Here is a 19,439-nt window from a genome sequence, read left to right as displayed (position 1 = left end):
CTATCTATAAGGCTTTAGATGGAATTATTGATTTCGTGGGAATCTATAAAATTAATATTTTGATCTTTGAGGCTTACGATGAATTTATTGATTTTATTTGCAAAATTTCAAATGATTAGATATTGTCTCCATATTTGAATAGATTGGATCATACTTTCGTGGATTGAATGGTTGGAATATTCTGATTGCTTTATTTATCTTAAAAATACAAAAAAAGATTGAATTTGCATATCATGTAGATTAGAATTGATTTCCTAAATAAAATTGCATGATAGGATAATCGATACCTTTCTAATTATATTAGAATGCATATTTATATGTTATCTAGGTTAGATAATATCTTTGAATTAAATTGCATGTTGAGATAAGTTTCTAAGTTAAGATATGATTTAGATTAGTCTATTTCCTAACTTACAATAGATATATCTCACTTTAGATAGATTTTTATTTTTAGTAATTTTTAATTACGAATTTTAATAAAAAAATACAAAAAATATCATGTGCAAGTCATATAGAGTTAGGCGCATAAAATGTATATCATTTAGTAATTGTTGCAAGGTCCATTTAATTACATGACATATAGCTTAGTTTTCATTTAAACAAGAGAAAATTTTTAAAAAAAATTGAGTGACTGCATGTTAATTAGAAATCATATTTAGGTTGTTGATGTTAATTCTGAGCTAACATTATAGATATTTTCGTTGCTAGGAGGTAAGTCTCGTAATTTATTTATTACTTTATTAGGTGTTAAATTGGTGATTGACACACTTGCATGGTCACCTCACATGTTAGGAAAGTAAATTAAAATCAATTCAGGCTACTTGAAAAACATTTTTTTCAGAATAAAAGATAAAAGTATTGAAAGGGCATTAGAGAAATCTAGTATAATTAAGCCCTCGAACTCAGTTCATAGGAGTAAAGTAAATCTCCTATTACTTTGCTTGGTTTCTAATCAACTCACCAAGAATATAATTAGTAGCAACTCCTAATTGAAAATCATTTATATGTTAAGAACTTGAACCTAAGTCTTGAATTAGTATGAGTTTAGGAGAGCTCGATCGAACTAAGTTTAAGTTTAGTAATCCATTAGCCAAATCCTAGATGGTGCAATTGAGATTAGGTCACGATAAGCGGTTAAGCATATCCTACACTTCAAAATATCCAAAACTTGGTTTAGGGTATCCAAAACATTTAATTCTCTTACATCTGGGGGCTCCTCGTCTCCAAGCTCAAGCCCTCCGCCGGTGAAATCTCTGCTTCCCCGAATAAGGGAAGAGGAGAACCTCAACGACGCAGCATCGTCCTTGTCAAAGGAAATATTATAAATATCTCTTCTCAAATGCACTGGAATCCAAAGCACCATCTCTGAAGGTGAATTTAAAAGTTTTCTTTTTCCCCTTTCGTGTTCTCTTCATTGGGTGGGTAAATTTCTCCGCTGTTCCGCGAGGCCATGTGCCGGAGTCTTTGCTTGTTTTGGTTCGATTGCACTCCTTTGCCGTGGTCTCTGGGTGAAAGTTCGCATCTTTCACGTCCGTTTCGCTCTAACTTAATTGTTATGAGCGTGCCTGGAAATTTGCTTTTCTGTTTACTTGGCTATGTTCTGGTTCCTGCTAAAGGTGTTTTACCTGATGCACGTAAACAACTCGCTTTGATCTGTTTCTTGTGGTGTCTGCTGATATGTTTTGTGCATTGCGTGCATGCAACTAATGATGGTGTCGTGTCGGCATGATTCTCATGGTGGGTTGGTCATCAGTCATTAATCTGCTACCTTTTCTTTACTTGTTTTTATTTGGATTTGGATTCTTGTATGTTTTGTTCCGCAGGAGTTATGATTGCAACTTCGGAAGGGCGACCGTCGACAAAATCTCATTAAAAATCTTAAACTCGTTTGGATAAGAAATCGGTATCAAACTTTTTTCCGTCGTGCCAATACTCTAATTTAATATCAGTGACTAAAAATTACTTTACGTTGCGATTATGTTCATAATGGCCTTTAAAAATGGAACATCGCAACATCTGCGGATGACATTACGTAGGATTTTAGTTCGCCATTATAGATGGAACTGTGACAGTAGATATACAGCGCTATAAGTTTGGGGCATTCTACGGGGCAAGATTAGAATTTTTTTAATGGGATTCACCTATATTTATATAATATGTTCTCAAATGTAGTTTGGATCAAAGTTTGATTCTACCAAAAAAAAAAAAAAAGATAACAAAAAGGATGTAATTTAGATTGGTATATTGGATCTTATGTATGCTACTTTTCATAATGAAGGTAAAAATTGCTAAGAATTGGAGCCATAATTATATTGGGTATGTGTTTGGTTCAAGTTGGGTTGATCATGGATTGTTGAAATTTTTTTGGTAAAAACAATTTCCATTCATTACCAAAATGGTATAGGAAAGGGAAGCCCAAAAGTCATGGTAACAAAGTAATTCCATAGAGCTCCAAAACAAACAAAAAACTAAAAATCAAGGTGTTTTATTAGAGCATGATTAGTAGAGATAATCACACTCATTTTTCAAGAATAGATCTAGGACTACCTCTAAGCGAAAAGACCGGTGGCCAATCATTGAATTACATAGCATCATCAGTGATAAGCATATGCCGAGATATCTATTTGTAGTTATGGTTTTGCCTTTCGATAATGTGTGCCTAGATTTGCTGTCCCCTACACCATCACTGTACATATACAACATAAAAATGTCAAAGAAACTCTGATCTAACACTCATAAAAGTGGGCTTGTAGCTAATGCAAAGTGCCAAAGTTTTGAATCAAAATACGTTGAATGAGCACATATTTGACACCAAATTTACTGTGAACATTAATGAAATTGGATGCAGAGTACCTTTTCATTAAAACTCCAAAATCAGAAAGAAAAACTCCCAGATATAAGATTAGAAGAGCAAAACTTCCAGATCCAAAATTAGATTGGGAGAGTAAGAAAAGAAACATAAGAAAATAAAAGGAAAAGGAACTAAGGGGGAGTGAGAAATCTAGGTCAAATCCCTCCCCTTTAGAAGCAAAAAAGATGAAGAAAAGTTCATAGAAGGGGAGAGAGAGAGAGGGATGAGAGAGTAACAGTTTTAGTTTCCTCGGATTGTTGAAATTGATTTACATAAAGTCGATATCAGCTAACCTATTTCAATCTCAAAAGTTTTATTCAAATTCTAGACCCTTTGGTAGATTTTGGGTTTGGAGACCTTTTTTAAGGTATCCAAAGGTTTCATCATTATTTGACTGGCGATTACTTCCTCATTTGACATTTTTATTTTGGTCAAAAATATAATAATATTACCGACAAGTAGAAGGAACATTTTGCAAAATATCAAAAGACAACATATCACATAAAAACAAAGGAGGATTGAAGACCCAATCCGTAGGTAGCGAGCCGGCTTGATGGGCCTTCGCAGCCCAGTCCGCCACCATGTTCATTTCCCTCCTGCAATGGATGAGTCGCAGATTAGGGCAACGGTGGAACAGCTCTACACATTCGTCGATCAAAGCTTTGATTTCCCAAGGCGGCTGTGCGTTATGGCAGATCATCTCAACAAGGACGGAGCAATCGGTTTCCAAGATCATCCGATCTGAGGTTTTCCCCTTGTCCTGCACAAAGTGTAGCGTGTGGTTTAGCGCCGTCGCCTCCGCTTGCAGGGTTGAGGAGGCCACGACCGATCGAGCAAATCCGTCAATTAAAAGGCCTGATGAGGTGCGACAGACATAGGCGATCGATGCTTCGCTACTTTGAGGTTGGTAAGCGGCATCTATGTTTAGTTTTAGTTCATCATGGTCTGGCGGATGCCAAAAGGAGTGCTGATCTATTTGCTGTGTGTCCTTCCTCTATTTCTGTCGAGATGGGATCCGGTTTACCGTGGCGTGAGCTAAGGCTGTCTGCACTATACGGGCTGGTTGGGGTTGCTGCTGACGAAAGATGAAGTTGTTACGGGCCTTCCAAATGTACCAGAGGATGGATGCGATCGTTTCCAAGTCAGGTGAGTCACTGTGATGTTCTGTGAAACTAATCAGCCATGCTTTTATCCGATTAACTGCTCTGATATGCTGTTGTATGTTGATTTCTGGATGTGCCCATATGTGTTGTGTCCAAGGGCAGAATAAAAACAAATGTTCTGGTGATTCAATAGCCTGGTTTCTACATAAACTGCATATGGGATCTTGCATAATATGACGGTGATAAAGGTTTTCTCGAGTGGGTAGGCGTTTTTACATACTGACCATAGGAAGGACCGGAGTTTTGGTGAGGAGTTCATGTTCCATACTGCATGCCACAATCTGCGAGGTATCTGAAAAGAGGATGATGCTTGATTTAAGCTGTGATTGAGTTGCTGCTTCCAAAGTAGATTATAACAGCTCTTTACAGTAAAAGATCCGTTTTGCTTGCCTCGCCAAATAAGTCTGTCCTTTGTATGCTGTGGCCGAAGTGGAATAGACATTATCTCTGCTTCTATATGACAATCAAAATGTTGTCTTAGAAGGGGAAGATTCCACTCATTGCTGTTTGGGATCATGAAACCTGCAAGCTTCTCTGGTTCTCCTCTGGGGGCTGGTCCCCCTAGAATTCCTGATGCCAACCATCTATCCTAGCGAGGGTTAATAAGAGTTCCATCCCCCACAGACCATTGCATGTGTTCCTCTATCGAATCCCGTCCTAGTAGTATGCTTTACCAAACCCATGAGGGACGAGTACCTTTAGGGGCATTTCTAAAATCTTGAAAAGGAAAATATAGTGCTTTCAAAACTTTACTAGATAGTGATGAAGGCTGTTGTGATGTTCGCCAAGCTTGTTTTCCTAGTAAGGCTTTATTGAAGGCAATAAGGTCTCTAAAACCCCCTTCATCTTTTCTGTTTTTAAGTGCATCCCACTTCAGCCAATGAATACTAGAACTATTAGTACTAGATTTCCACCAGAATCTGGAAATTTGCTGTTCAATTCTTCTACAAATGGACACTGGTAACTTAAAAACAGACATAGCATAACTGGGGATAGCCTGCACAACAGATTTAATCAAAACTTCCTTGCCCCCTTTTGATATCAACTTCTCTTTCCAACCTTGAAGTTTAGATTGCACTCGACCCAAGATCCATGAAAACATTTCTTTCTTAGAATGTCCCCAATCTGAAGGTATACCAAGATACTTACTAGTTTTGTCTATCAGTGGGACGCGAAGTTCTCGGGCTAAGTTCTGTTGTAAAGCAATAGGACATAGCTTAGTAACAAATAGACCTGATTTGTTTCGGTTCACCAATTGTCCTGTGGCTAGGCAGTATTCATTGAGCTCATGGGCTACATTCTGGCACTCTAGGGTCTTTCCAGCTAAGAAAAATATAGCGTCATCAGTGAAAAACAAATGGGATAGAACACGGCACCATATGTTTAATTTAATACCTGTTATATTCCCCATTTCCACTGCTTGAGTGATAAGCAAAGATAATGCATTGGCCATCAAGATAAATAGATAAGGCGAGAGAGGATCACCTTGTCTCAGACCCCGTGACGGGTGAAAATAGGGTAGGGCTTCACCATTGAACTTCACACTTAAGGATACTGTTGAAATACATTGCATAATCCAATGAACCCATCGATCATGAAATCCAATTTGGATAAGATAGTCTCTAAGAAAATCCCATTCAACCCTGTCATATGCCTTTTGCATGTCTAATTTTAGCACTGCCTGAAATTGTTTGGTTCTTTTATGAGTCCTCATATGATGAAGAACCTCTTGAACCATTATGATGTTATCTTGAATTTGACGCCCACTGACAAAAGCGCTCTGTTCTGGCGCTATTAGGTGTGGTAGCAGAGGCTTAAGTTGATTTGCAAGGACTTTAGAAATGATTTTGTAGATAAAGTTGCATAGACTGATTGGTCGGAACTGATCTAGCCTTTCTGGGTTGGATGTTTTTGGTATCAGGGAGATATAAGTCCTATTGTAATCCGGTATCATCACCCCTGTCCGAAAAAAGTTTTTCACAGCCATATAAACATCATCTTGTACTATATCCCAATGAGAGTGGTAAAAAAGCCCATTTAAACCATCCGGACTGGGTGCTTTAGCTCCGCCTAATTGAAAAACGGCTATGCGTACCTCATCTCGAGTAACCTTAGCTATAAGCTTCTCATTCATCTCCGCTGATACAAGTGGATTGCATTTTGCAATGGTAGGACTATAGTTACGGTGCCCTGCTGTTGTATATAATTGCTGGAAAAAGGATACTGTCATCTCCTTAAGCTGTTGCTGGTCTCTAACCCATCGAAGTTGATCATCTTGTAGCATGCATATTCTGTTTTGTTGTCTTCGTTGAATAGTTGATGCATGAAAAAAGTTCGTGTTTCTATCCTCCCACTTAAGCCAGTTAACCCTTGAGCGCATAGCCTAGAATTGTTCCTCCTGCTGCCATAATGTTTGAATTTGCTGCTTCAGATTGGCTATTGAGTTATGGTTGTGCTGTCCATACGACTGATTTATTAAAGCTTGAAGCTGATATCACAGATGACTTATGCATTAGCAAATTTTGAGCGGCTCCACAATGAGAGGGCGAAGAATGTTGCTGAGAGCTTTTGAAGTAAAAACGCTGGACCAGGCTGTGGGTAAGCCCAAGATTGAGCTACTACATCTCGGCACTCCTTGTCCTGAAGCTAATAAGATTCAAAGTAAAAAGTGCGTCTTTTTCTAACACCAACAGCTTCAGTGAACAATAGAAGAGGGCTATGGTAAGAAGCAATGGCTGGCAATGCTAATACTTCAGCAAATGGATAGGTGATTCTCCAATCCTCAGTACACAACATTCTGTCCAACCTTTTTTTGACAATATTTTCATCATGTCTATTATTTCTCCATGTGTAGGCGCAGCCTTTGTTGCCCAAATCCATTAAAGAACAGTCATTGAGGAGATCTCGAAATGAAAGGATCTGCAAGACGCTTCCCCATTTTCTCCCATGGGTACAATATATCATTAAAATCTCCAACACATAACCAAGGGAGAGCATTCTCATTACTAATTAGATGTAATTCTTCCAAAAATTGTTGCCTAATATTAGTGACTGCAAGCGCATGGATACAGGTAAGGCGCATTACAACTGCGCCTCCAAGTCTGTACAGATCAAGTCAAAAAGTTTGAAGACTGATGAACCAAGTCCATAGAGACCTTGCTATTTCAAAAGAGGGCCAGACCACCCGCCAAACCAGCAGGGTGTTCTATTAGACAATCAGAAAATTTCAGTAGCTGCTGCAGGTAACGGATCTGTCATTCTTGGTTCTTGGTCTCCATAATAAACAAAATGTTAGGCTTTTCCTGGGTCACTAAGACCCTAAACGCTCGAACTGTCAGGGGATTGCCTGAACCCTAACAGTTCTAGCTAATTAGCTTCATTGTTCAAAAGGTGGCTGTTTTGGGCCAGCCACCATAGCCCATCCGAGGGGTTCATGTGTCTCCAAGACAGGAGTTTCTTGAAGAGAGGATTCATCGAGGCCTTCTGAATGGGAAGGTAAGTCATGTGAGATATATCGTTTAGCTTTTTTGATTGGGCCCGATCTTGCACTCAAAATTGAACTCTTTGATTTCTTGGACTTGTGAGAACTCGTAGCCGCCCGAATGTGACTCTTTCGCTGATATTGTACTAGTATTTCTTTGTCACGCTCACTTCTTGAAACATCTTCGACCAGGGGCTGCCACCAAAGGGGTGCTACATCTGTAAGGAGCTGATTACACTCAGGTACCTCAACTATCTATTTGTCCTTCTTATTAGAGACTTGGTCCAAAGAAAGCGATGAGTCATGTTCCTGTTGAACAACAAATCCGAGCAAGAGGAAACTGTGCGGGGGGCCGAGGGTCTCGGAATAGTCTCGGTGGCGTCATCCAGCATGTGATTAGGCGCATAAAAGGTACGCCAAAAAGGACTATGAGTGTTAACTTCCGCCCGTAGCCACGATCCATAATACATACTGTCAAGGTTTTTCAGTGCATTTTCATCCAAAGGAAAGTCTGGGCAGTACGTCGCATAATGTCCCAATTTGCCGCATGAATAGCAAAAATGGGATAATTTTTCATATTGAAAATCTAACCGAAAAGTCTTCCCTGCCAATTTAATCAAAATCCCTGTCTTTAGAGGCTGCCGGAGATCCATTTCAACACGAGCCCTTACTGCTTTGAAGTGAAAACCATCTCTTTGATCAACTTTAACATCTATAACCCGTCCAATATGCCTAATTGCTCTACATATGATTGACTCGGTGCAGTGCTCAAGTGGTAGGCCAAAGACTTGAACCCAGAACGCACAGAAAGAAAAATCATAACAGTGCAACGGTGTGTTCGGGAGCCAAGGTTTCAGAATAACGAGATGGTTTGCAAATAACCACGGTCCGTTTTTTCGAGTATACGCTGTTTAACATCCTCTGTTTTGAATCGTACCACATAAATACCATCTTCTGCTTGCGAAATCGACACTTGAGCTGGACGCCATGCCCTCTGCATAGAATTTTGAAATGCCTGTAAATGGACAGTTGAAGTAGTCAGGATTTTACCTACTAAGCTGAGACGACATTCTTCTAATTTTTCTGTAGGAGCTGCCTCATCCCAAACTTCAATCGGCTGCTCGGACCGCAGGCGACCCATCCGGCAACACAGAGCAACAAGTCGAGAGTCCTCGTTTTCACCAGGGGCGTCCATTGCACAAATACAGGCCAATTCAACTAATTAAGTTTGTGGGAAGTGGAATGCACGAACCCGCGGTCTAGCAAAGCAAAGAGAGTCAGAGTGGACCATTGGTGGAATAAGAGAACTCTTTCGAGCGTTCTGCTACTGCGGAGTTCAAGATAGATGACATGCAAGACCCGGTTTAAATGGAAGAAGGATGATGATGACCCAGAGAGTGAAGGGTGGTGAGTGGGTAAGAAGCCATAGCTAGAACAAGAGACGAAGCGCAAAGATTGAGCGGACAAACTGAAAGGAATAGATGATTTAGGTTTTTAGTCGAAGGAAAAGAAGAGCTACCAAAAGGTAGAAAGAGCTCTCACCAGAGGGAGAGAAATTGGTTCGACCTCATCTGACATTTGATTGACCAGATTTTTGCTGCGTCAGAGTGCTTGCGATCATTCAAAGTGTGTAATTGACATCCGCCAAACTTTGTGACAATGTAAAAATAATGGGCAGCTCAACCTAAAGGATTGAAAGAAATTGTGTGCCGAATTCGAATGGCAATATTGATGCGAAAAGACTATTTGGCAACTTTCAAAAAATACATCAGTTCATCTTATATACCACTCAAATTCAACCCTCCCTACCCATTTATGTCCCAAGTTGGAACAATTGCTCCACCCTTTAAAAAGGATCAAACACGACTTCACCAATCAAAACGCTCAACCCATCGAAACAACGTGGTTTCGGAGCTCCCTGCATAAAATCTTCCTCTTGATCATCTCCATCTCCCTCTCTCTCAGTCCTTTAGAATGAAACCTGGAGAGTCTATTGGTGATATGTTCAGCCGCTTTACAGAAATTGTAAATGGCTTGGCCTATCAAGGTCAACCAATTTCAGGACCAATGAAGGTTAACAAATTACTACGTGAACTTTCAAAGGACTGGAATCACATGAAGACTTCAATCAAAGAAACTCAAAGGATCATGCCTCTTTCTATTGACGAATTGATAGGAACGCTTCAATCATACGAAGTTGAGCAAATCAATGATGAGGAAGATCCAAAAGGTAAGAAATCAATTGCGCTAAAGTTTAATGTTGATTTTGATGACACAAATACGAATGATGACATGGATGATGAGGAACTGGCCCTGATGATAAAGAAATTCAGAAAACTGAATAGAATAGGAAGAAGGTTGAATTGGAAGAAGCAAAACAAGCAAAGTTTCCAGAAAATACCAATGGAAGATGTTGAAACTAGCAAAGATGTAATATGCTTCGAGTGCAAGAAAAAAGGACACATCAAACTTAATTGTCCCTTGCTGAAGAAAAAGAAAGGGAAGTATGAGAAGTATAAGAAAGCTCTCAAAGCAAAAACCTAGAGTGACACTAAATGTGAGGAAAGCGAAGAGGAACTTGCAAACATCTGTATGATGGCTCACTCAGAATTAGACTCGGATTCGGAATTAGACACAGATTTAGATTCGACAAGGAAATTGAGGTAAGTTACTTAGAAATTCCTATTAAGGTTTTTAAGTATATATATGAACTTTGCCTTAACCTCAAATCTTCTCTTAAAAGGATTTCTGAACTGAAAAAAGAAAATTCTAAGCTTAGGCAATAGGATGATTCTTGGAAATAAAAGTTTGAAAACCTGAAAAGTGATTTTGATAGTTTGAAAAAAAAAAATGATGACTCTCTCAATAGAAAACGTCTATTTGAAAGAGGAAATTTCAGATATTTCAAAAGGTTTTTAGATGGATCGGAAAAGTTAGAGAAAATTCTTTTAGCTCAAATACCTTATTTTAATAAATTTGGTTTGGAAATGAATAATGAAATGACTTCTCTAATAGATTTTCCTAAAGTGAAAGAAAGACTCAAATAAAGACCTCCAAAATCCTTTTACAAAAATCATTTTCAAGAAGTTTTTGTAAACTCTGTTGGCAAGAGTATTCTAAGATATTCTAGGTGTAATAGCTCAGAACATTTTGAGAATGAATGTCCAAAAGTTTGGAGACCTGTTAAGAAGAATTAACTTAATTCAGGATTGCAATTTCAAATTTCATATGGACGATTGACTTTTGATCCTTGAGCACTTTCTCCTTTATCCATTAGTAGCCTCTCTTTCTTTTGAACACACATGGTCATGAGTTCATTGATTGACCATTTACTGTTATGTGTGTTGTAAGAGATCTTGAAAGGGTATACTCTTGTGGGAGAGTATTCAGGATATAGTATACAAGAAAAGATTCTGATATCCTAACCTCAAGATTTTTCAGCTGAGTAGCAATGTCCTTCATATTTATGATGTGCTCACACACACCTCTTACATTGCTAAGCTTTAATGATGTGAACTTCATAATCAGGGTCATGGCATGTGCCTTCTCTGAAGACTCAAATTGTGCATCAATAGCCTCCAGCAATTCCTTGGCATTGTTATGCTGAATGACTGAACCATTAATGCTAGCAGAGAGTTTTGTTTTTATGTACATCACACTCAGATAGTTGGACCACTCCTATTGTACATAAAGAGTATATTCAGCTTAAATGCTATTCTTAGTAGGTTCAGGTGGTTCGTCTGACCTTAGAACATAATCAAGATCCATGCACCCCAATTGAAGAAGAACTAATTCCCTCCATTCTTTATAGTTATTTCCATTAAGTTCGAGAATAATTATATCAGAACTAATCATGGGTGGTAAGACTACATCATAATCAAAGAAAACTTATGCATCAATATATTTGAGGCAAATGAATTTAAATCATATTTTACTAATGTAAAACATGTTATAAAATATGAATCATATAACATAAAAAACTGCCTGTGGGCTAAGTTTCTAATTTAAATTGATTCATAATTACTTCATGATGAAACTATCAAATTATATTCCCTTCCTTAATCCCTATGGGTAAATTAATAAAGATAAAATAATATTTTATCTTAATTAATCACATTAATATATTGAACATTCTTGTGGGATAAAATTCATAATATTAATGTGACTAATCACAATTATTGTCTTTGACTATATGTGATCCAAAGGATCTTAATGTATATAATTTAATATAATCAAAGATGCTGTGGCTAATCTTTAATTAATTAAATATACTAGACATTTAATTTTATGATAAAATATTCATAAAATTGCACATAAGGGTAAAACAATAAAATCACGTGCAAAAGGGGTCAAACTAGAATTTTGCACGCAAGGCTAGAATTGGAAATTCACTTTTAAGGGGCAAAACAAGAATTTTACGCCCAAAAGGGCAAAATTGTAAATTTTCACACCTAGGGGGGGGCAAAACTGGAATTTTATGCGTCTAGAGTGGAACCGCAATTTTCCTTAATGCGAAGGGGCAAGATCGTAATTTTAGTCAACTAATGGCAGAATTGCAATTTTGCAAAAAGCAGAGGGCAAAAAACTGAGAAATCACATGTGCACATGCGTTTTCAGGTGCGTGCGACGCAGCACCCGCGCCCGCTGCAGCCCCTTGGGCACATGCGACACACGCACGAGGCCTTCTTTTGGGCTTTTCTTCTTCCGCCACTTCTTCCACCGCAACCAACTCCGTTCTACCACCTGGGTCTCCTCCCATAGCCCATGTTCAACCAAATTGATTGATGGGTTTTGAAGAGAACGTTGAGACAAATGAATATTTCAAGATCTAGCAAAAATGACCAACATATTGACTGCAATTAAGCCTAAAAGAATCTACCCTAAAAAACCCTAACCACCAAAATTTCACCACTCAATTAACCTCCGACGATCGTAATATGTCGAAAAATTTAAGGGTTTTTCCTCCTAATGGCAGTGTGACCATGTAGATCCATTATCGTGTGGTGGGTAGCCCCAATTTGGCTGGAATTTTAAATTCTGTTCCAAGCCATAAAAATCCAAATTTACCCATACATAATTCAATGAAAATAAAAAATCCAAAAAATTTCACCAAGGCAGAGATTGTAAATATGCTATAATACCAAATATTAGACTAAATATAAATTAAAACCTGACGATCCCGATTTATCAATCACGGCTAAATTCATACAAAATTTGAGATCAATTTATGGAAATGTAAAGATCAACATACCTCCAGCCATACCCACCTTGCGGTGGATGAGATGGTTCGCGCCTCACCCCTTGGCTGGCAGGAAAGGGGTTCGAAACTTCTCGCCCCCATTGCGTGACTCACCTGTTGCCCGTGGGAGGTGGGTCCTTGCGGGTCACTCGGGGTTTATGTTGCCAGCCGCCAGCTTTAGAGTGGTTCTTGGGTCACCTAAAAAAAAAAAAAACATACCCCCAGCTATTGATGAAAATTTGTAAAAGCGGAAAACCTCAAAACCTTGGACGGATCCATGTAGCACGATTGATCCGTGATATGGGAACACCAGATCTGTACGTCTTGTTCTACTAGCCAATACCCCTCAAATGTGATTGTGTGTTTTCTGTAGTGACAGGGTTTGAGCTAGACGACCTGACATTTTATTCAATTTCTTACATTACCGACGTTTTCCATCAAGACCGTTATGGTAACATATTAACGGGCAAATATCACGTAATAAATGTGAATAATAAATTGGGCAATAATAAGGAATTAATTGGGAATACGATATTGGGATCATATTTAGAATAATAAATATATTACAATATTACAACTGTGACGTCCTAAAATTCGAGCCCTTTTAAGGGATGAATGAATGTTAATTTTGTCAAAGCATTTTTGGTTGATCTCACTCGGAATTGATTACTCCTGATATACTGACATTGAGGGGAAATGCTAATGAGGACAGAACTCGTGCGACTAAAGAACTTGACCTGGGAAAACGACTTGACCATGAGACTTGTATCACGGTCCGTGAATCCTCCCGTACTCGTGACACTTGTGAGTGGCGCTTGGGGTTATCTGGTGAAGAGTATGAGGCAGAAGGGTAGAACACAACTGGTCCGTGGGAGTGGCGTCAGGACGGTTGGTGCTAGGAGTTCTAGGATAGAAGGATTATATTATTTAGGAGCTTTGAAGACGGGGTAGGCCTCCCGTGCACAAACTGGTCGGGAGCTGATGCCGCTCTCCTGACGAGGCCATGGCAGGCCGAAACCAGTTGTTGTGCCTAAAGAAAACTGCTGCCTTACTTGATGGACCAGACGCCCGAGCGAAGCTGGGCGTGGTAGGATCTCGCACGAAGAATCATTCACCGTATCGTTCGTGGAATAGCTAAAGAAAGGGCTGGCCTGGCGAATTCCGCTCGCTAGGCGCCCGTGGGTCGTTTCCGAGGCCAAGGAAACTCTCGGCCCGTGACAAGTGGTATGAGAGCAAGAATCCCTCCAGTAAGCAAGCGAGCAAGTCGGAGAATCGGACTCCTTGCTCAAGTGCTGGTCAAGCAGATAAGTCCTAGTGGATGGGTGCTAGGACGAGTCGGCTTCTCATCGAGCGGAATGTGAGTTAGAGAAGAACCGAACCTTTGCTGAATGGGGATAACGTTCCTGGATCGATCAGTGAATTCGAAGAAGAGGTCTACTGTCACGTTTTCAACAAGAAAAGAACCTCCATTGGTCTGCTGGGGTCAAGATGCTGATTAGGCTGAAATGGTGCTGCCAAAAGATGCGGTTGGCAAAAAATGCCACACTTGTCGGAAAGCACAGGTGACCGAAAGGCCGAGCGGTTGAGATCAAAAGAGGCCACCAATGGAGCAAAACCTGTTTTGTTGGGCGAGCGTGACCGTTCGATGTGAATTCCCAAAAGTGGCACATCAATGGTTAATTTACGCAAGGAAGCGACAGAATAGATCGCAACGAGGGCGTTGCGAATTGAGTGGGGGAGAATGTCACAGTTCGTGAATCCTCCCGTACTCGTGACACTTGTGAGTGGCGCTTGGGGTTATCTGGTGAAGAGTATGAGGCAGAAGGGTAGAACACAACTAGTCCGTGGGAGTGGCGTCAGGACGGTTGGTGCTAGGAGTTCTAGGATAGAATGATTACATTACTTAGGAGCTCTGAAGACGGGGTAGGCCTCCCGTGCATAAACTGGTCGGGAGCTGATGCCGCTCTCCTCACGAGGCCATGGCAGGCCGAAACCAGTTCTTGTGCCTAAAGAGAACTGCTGCCTTACTCGATGGACTAGACGCACGAGCGAAGCCGGGCGTGGTAGGATCTCGCACGAAGAATCATTCATCGTATTGTTCGTGGAACAGCTAAAGAAAGGGCTGGCCTGGCGAATTCCGCTCGCTAGGCGTCCGCGGGTCGTTTCCGAGGCCAAGGAAACTCTCGGCTCGTGACACTTGTGTGAGGACGATCCTATAGATAGGTAGGGCGATTTTATGGACGACTAGAAGTCGATTCACGGATAGAACGTAATGGAACGATGGGTGATTCCGTTTATTGTTATCGAGCTCACGAACGACTTTATGTCGATTCTCGGAGATCGTGTACTTTGACAAGGTATCACAGTCACATCTCTTCTACTTTCTTTTTCTTGCTTGAGTGATCTAGGGTCCTCTACTTGAATTTAGCATATGATCGACAGAACTCCTTTAGGCTTCAAGGCATTGGTGCAACTGGAGGTGCTAGACATTTGACTCACGTGAAGAATCTCTTTACTTATTCAAGTTGGATGTAAAATGCTGTTGAGATTTTTACGCATGTCATTGGCGAATTGGCATTGAAAGTCAATGATTTCAAGCCACTTATTATTGGAAGAATTCATCACTAATGTAGACCTAAACACTCGGTGGTCTAATCACGTTGCGAGGATCGTTGTGGAGCAACATATTCCTATTCTAAGGCAAAGTGCCTTGAAATCTTCGTTAGATCAAGGTGTCTAAGGAAGGAGTAGTGCTTCACATTCCAATTTTCAGTTAGTATTTGCAATTTGCTTAATAAAAATATTATTGGCTATTTTGAATATTAATTGGTCCTTCCACATATGGCTTGTCTAACTAAGATTTCAAGATACTCTATCTTAGGAAATGAAAATATTAGCGAACTCAACATCCTCAAAATAGAAACATCCTTCATGATGGTTCTCATGACCTAATAAGACCACTGAAGGTGTGTTTGGTTTAGTATTTTTAATGGGCTTTCAGCCTCCATAGCCCATTAGGAAAATGCTAGACTATTTGGTAATCATTTTGAAGTAGCATTCAAGTGAAAGGCAGGATTGGGAAGGCTGAAGTCTAATGCTAATAGAGACTAGTTGCCAAATGCTAAAACTTTTTTTTTTTCAAAACTATCATCACTCATTCTTTAATTTTTTGATTTTGCTCTAGTTATTATTTTTTAAATACCAAAATAATGCTAAAAATCAAATATATATGCTAAAAATTACATATATTTTGATTTTTTTAAAATATATTTATATATTTGATTGTTTTAGCATATATATTTTATTTTTTTAGCATTATTGTCAAAATTTATATTTAAAAAGTTGCATATATTAATTTTTTCAATTTTAAACAAATAAAAATTAAAAAATTCCGACGAAGGGTTTGCTCTTTTTTTAAGCATATATATATATATATATATATATATATATATATATATATATATATATATATATATATATACATTTGATTTTTTAGCATTATTTTCAAAGTTATATTTAAAAAGTTGCATACATTACTTTTTCAATTTTAAACAAATAAAAATTAACAAATTTCGACAAAGGATATGGTCTTTTTAAAAAATTATATATATATATATATATGTATTTCCTTTTTTTTTTGCATTATTGTCAAAATTTATATTTAAAAAGTTGCATACGTTATTTTATTTTCAATTTTAAAAAAATAAAATTAAAAAAATCTGATGAAGGGTTTGGTCAGTTTTTTTTTTTTGAAAAAAATTATATACATGTACTTGATTTTTTAGCATTATTTTTAAATTTATATTTAAAAATCTGCATGCATTATTTTTTCAATTTTAAAAGAATAAAAATTAAAAAAGATTGACGAAGGATTTGGTCTTTTTCTTAAAAATAAATTATATATGTTTATTTGATTTTTTTTAGCATTATTGTCAAAGTTTCATTAAAAAGGTTGCATACATCATTTATTTCAATTTTAAACAAATAAAAATTTAAAAATTCCAATGAAGGTTTTGGTCTTTTAAAAAAATTATATATGTATTTTATTTTTTTAATATTATTGTCAATATTTATATTTAAAAAGTTGTATACATTATTATTTTTTTCAATTTTAAACAAATAAAATTAAAAATTAATATTAATCACTTAAAAGGCTTTTCAAATGTGTTTTCTACCGAACGTCATTTTTCTTAAAATTACTTCTCAAAACATAGTTTACCAAACGATCTTTACATTTGCCTAAAATCCTTTAAGGCTAAACCTTTGCATTTTTCCAATGGGCTTTCAAAATGCTTTGAATTAAACGCACCATTACTAGGCTCAGCTTTTTTATCAAATAAAATGGCCTTAAGAATGCGACACGTGTCACATACATACCGAAATTTCAGGCGTTGAAAGCTCCAAGCTCCTCTTTCTTCTTTGCACGGCCACCATGGCCTCACCGACGAGCCATCGGCTGCTACCTCGCCCGACCGGTGAACCACTGCACCTAACCAATGAACATTGCAGTGATGGTAGATGCAACCTTTTGAGGGGGAGGCAAAGCCGCGCAATGGTGTTTCATCGGACAAGCCACCGCACTCCACCGACGTACTTCACCAGGGCGAAGGCAACTTGGAGGCAGAGCAGCACGATGAGGAGCTACCTCGCCCTCGTCAGATTGACAAGCCATAGCGCCAATCAGGAGAAGAGAGAGAAAAGCGTGCAGAGGAGAAAGAAGAGTTTTCAATGATAATTGAAGCCCACACGCGACAGGTCTTCTTATTTGCTTGCTAGCACAAAAGCTACTCAATATATTTTCTCTACTCTTGCTAGGGGAATAATGGACTTAACTGCCTTTTTTTGTCACATTTAGATTAAAGACCTCTCCCTTCGGGTCACCTTCAAAGCTATCCAATATTTTCTCTGCTCTCGCTAGGGGAATAATGATAGTGTCACGTTTATATTTTTTTTTTTCACGTTTATAATAAAGACCTCTCCCTTTCGCGTCACCTTCAAAGCTATCCAATATTTTCTCTGCTCTAGGGGGAATAATGATGGTGTCTCATTTATATTAAAGACCTCTACCACTCACTTGCCTTTTTTGTCAAGTCTATATTAAAGACCTCTCCCTTTCGCCTTACCTGCCTGTTTTGTCACGTTCATTAAAGACCTCCCCCTTTCACGTCACCTTCGAAGCTACTCAATATTTTCTATGCTCTCGCTAGGGGAATAATGATGGACTTACCTGTCTTTTTTGTCACGTTTATATTAAAGACATCTCCCTTCGCATGTCCTCACCAGTGAGCAACTCACCTCATGATCCACACCTTGGCTCCAAATTTTTTTATAAGTTCAATCACCAAGCCATCTCCTGTAATTTGCCCCACTTTTTGTACCAACACGTGCTTTGAATCTTTCCCTCTAGAAAATGATGATCATGTTTTAAAAATATTTTAACATTAAAGGTAAGCTGAAAATAAAGGTTGAAAAAAAATAACTAAAAGTCAATGCGGTTGCAATAGACTACAGATACAAAATTCCCCGAAAATCAAATCAAAGAAGTAATTGAGGTGATGGGCAACTTTAAAAATTCAAATAAAGTAAATTTGTCATTTTTTTAAAATATGAATTCTGCCGGTGCGTGTGGGTATGTATAAACATTAAATTAAAAGCCAATTTATTATGGAGCATATCATCAATTTTGACACATTTGCCCTAATAAAAAAAAATTGTACTACGCTTACCCAAAATTTTTTTTATCCAAATTTATACTTACATAATACCAAAAACTCTAAAATTTTACTTTTTGACACAAAATCTTTTATCCAAATTTTTTTTAGGGTGTAATTTAAGATTTTTAGTGGCTTTAATACTATAATGAATGAATGGTGATTTACAAAATGCTCCTTAACGGAGACATACTAAAAGTAAATTATAATGCCAAGGACAGAAGGAAAAAGAAAGAGTATCCCACTGGTTGAACTGAAGAGTCAAGACTACAGTAACACGTGAGAAAATATTAGGGGCATCTCATGGAAAACGCCCAATTAATTGATCGACGCGTGGCTTAATGGTCCTACTTCGCTATCACCGTTAGTCTTTATGTTGGGCGCAAGCTTCTCTTCTCCTCTTTCGTAGCCTTATCCTTTTTGTCTTTTTGTGCAAAGGCTTTTCTTCCTTTTTGACTATTTTTTTCCCCTAATATCTCCAAACTTCGCGCATTTTCTGAAACCTCTCTTTTCAATTTACTTTCCTATTTCGAGCACCTTTCTAATTTGCTATATTGAGACTGGAAGGGGTGGCCAACATTCCCCCTTCTCTCTTTATATATATATCTCTCTCTCTCTCTCTCTCTCTCGGCTTCCTTTCTTCTTCGTGCCCAAAAGTCAAGACAATCAAGACAGTAGCAAATGTTTTAAACCAAAAAAGAAAAAAATAATAATTTCAAACAAACTTATTTTAAGTTCTTCACTATGTTATCTAAGTGGAGATTCACTATATATATGATGGATGTGCACAGTTACGCCAACCAATAGAAGGGACAAGTAAAATACACCAAGCAACACAAACCAAAAACAAAAAAGGTACATGGGAAAAGCCAAAGAACAAGGAACCAACAATCATTCATCAAGAACCACCGGCCTTGGTGGCTCTGCTAGATAAGAACCCCTTACCTTGGGGGAAAGGTGAGGAGATCAAACCCCAGGGGAAGCATTGGCGATT

This window comes from Eucalyptus grandis, chromosome 7 (assembly GCF_016545825.1).
Source record: "Eucalyptus grandis isolate ANBG69807.140 chromosome 7, ASM1654582v1, whole genome shotgun sequence".
NCBI lineage: Eukaryota > Viridiplantae > Streptophyta > Magnoliopsida > Myrtales > Myrtaceae > Eucalyptus > Eucalyptus grandis.
Note: the sequence above shows the minus strand (reverse complement) of the source record.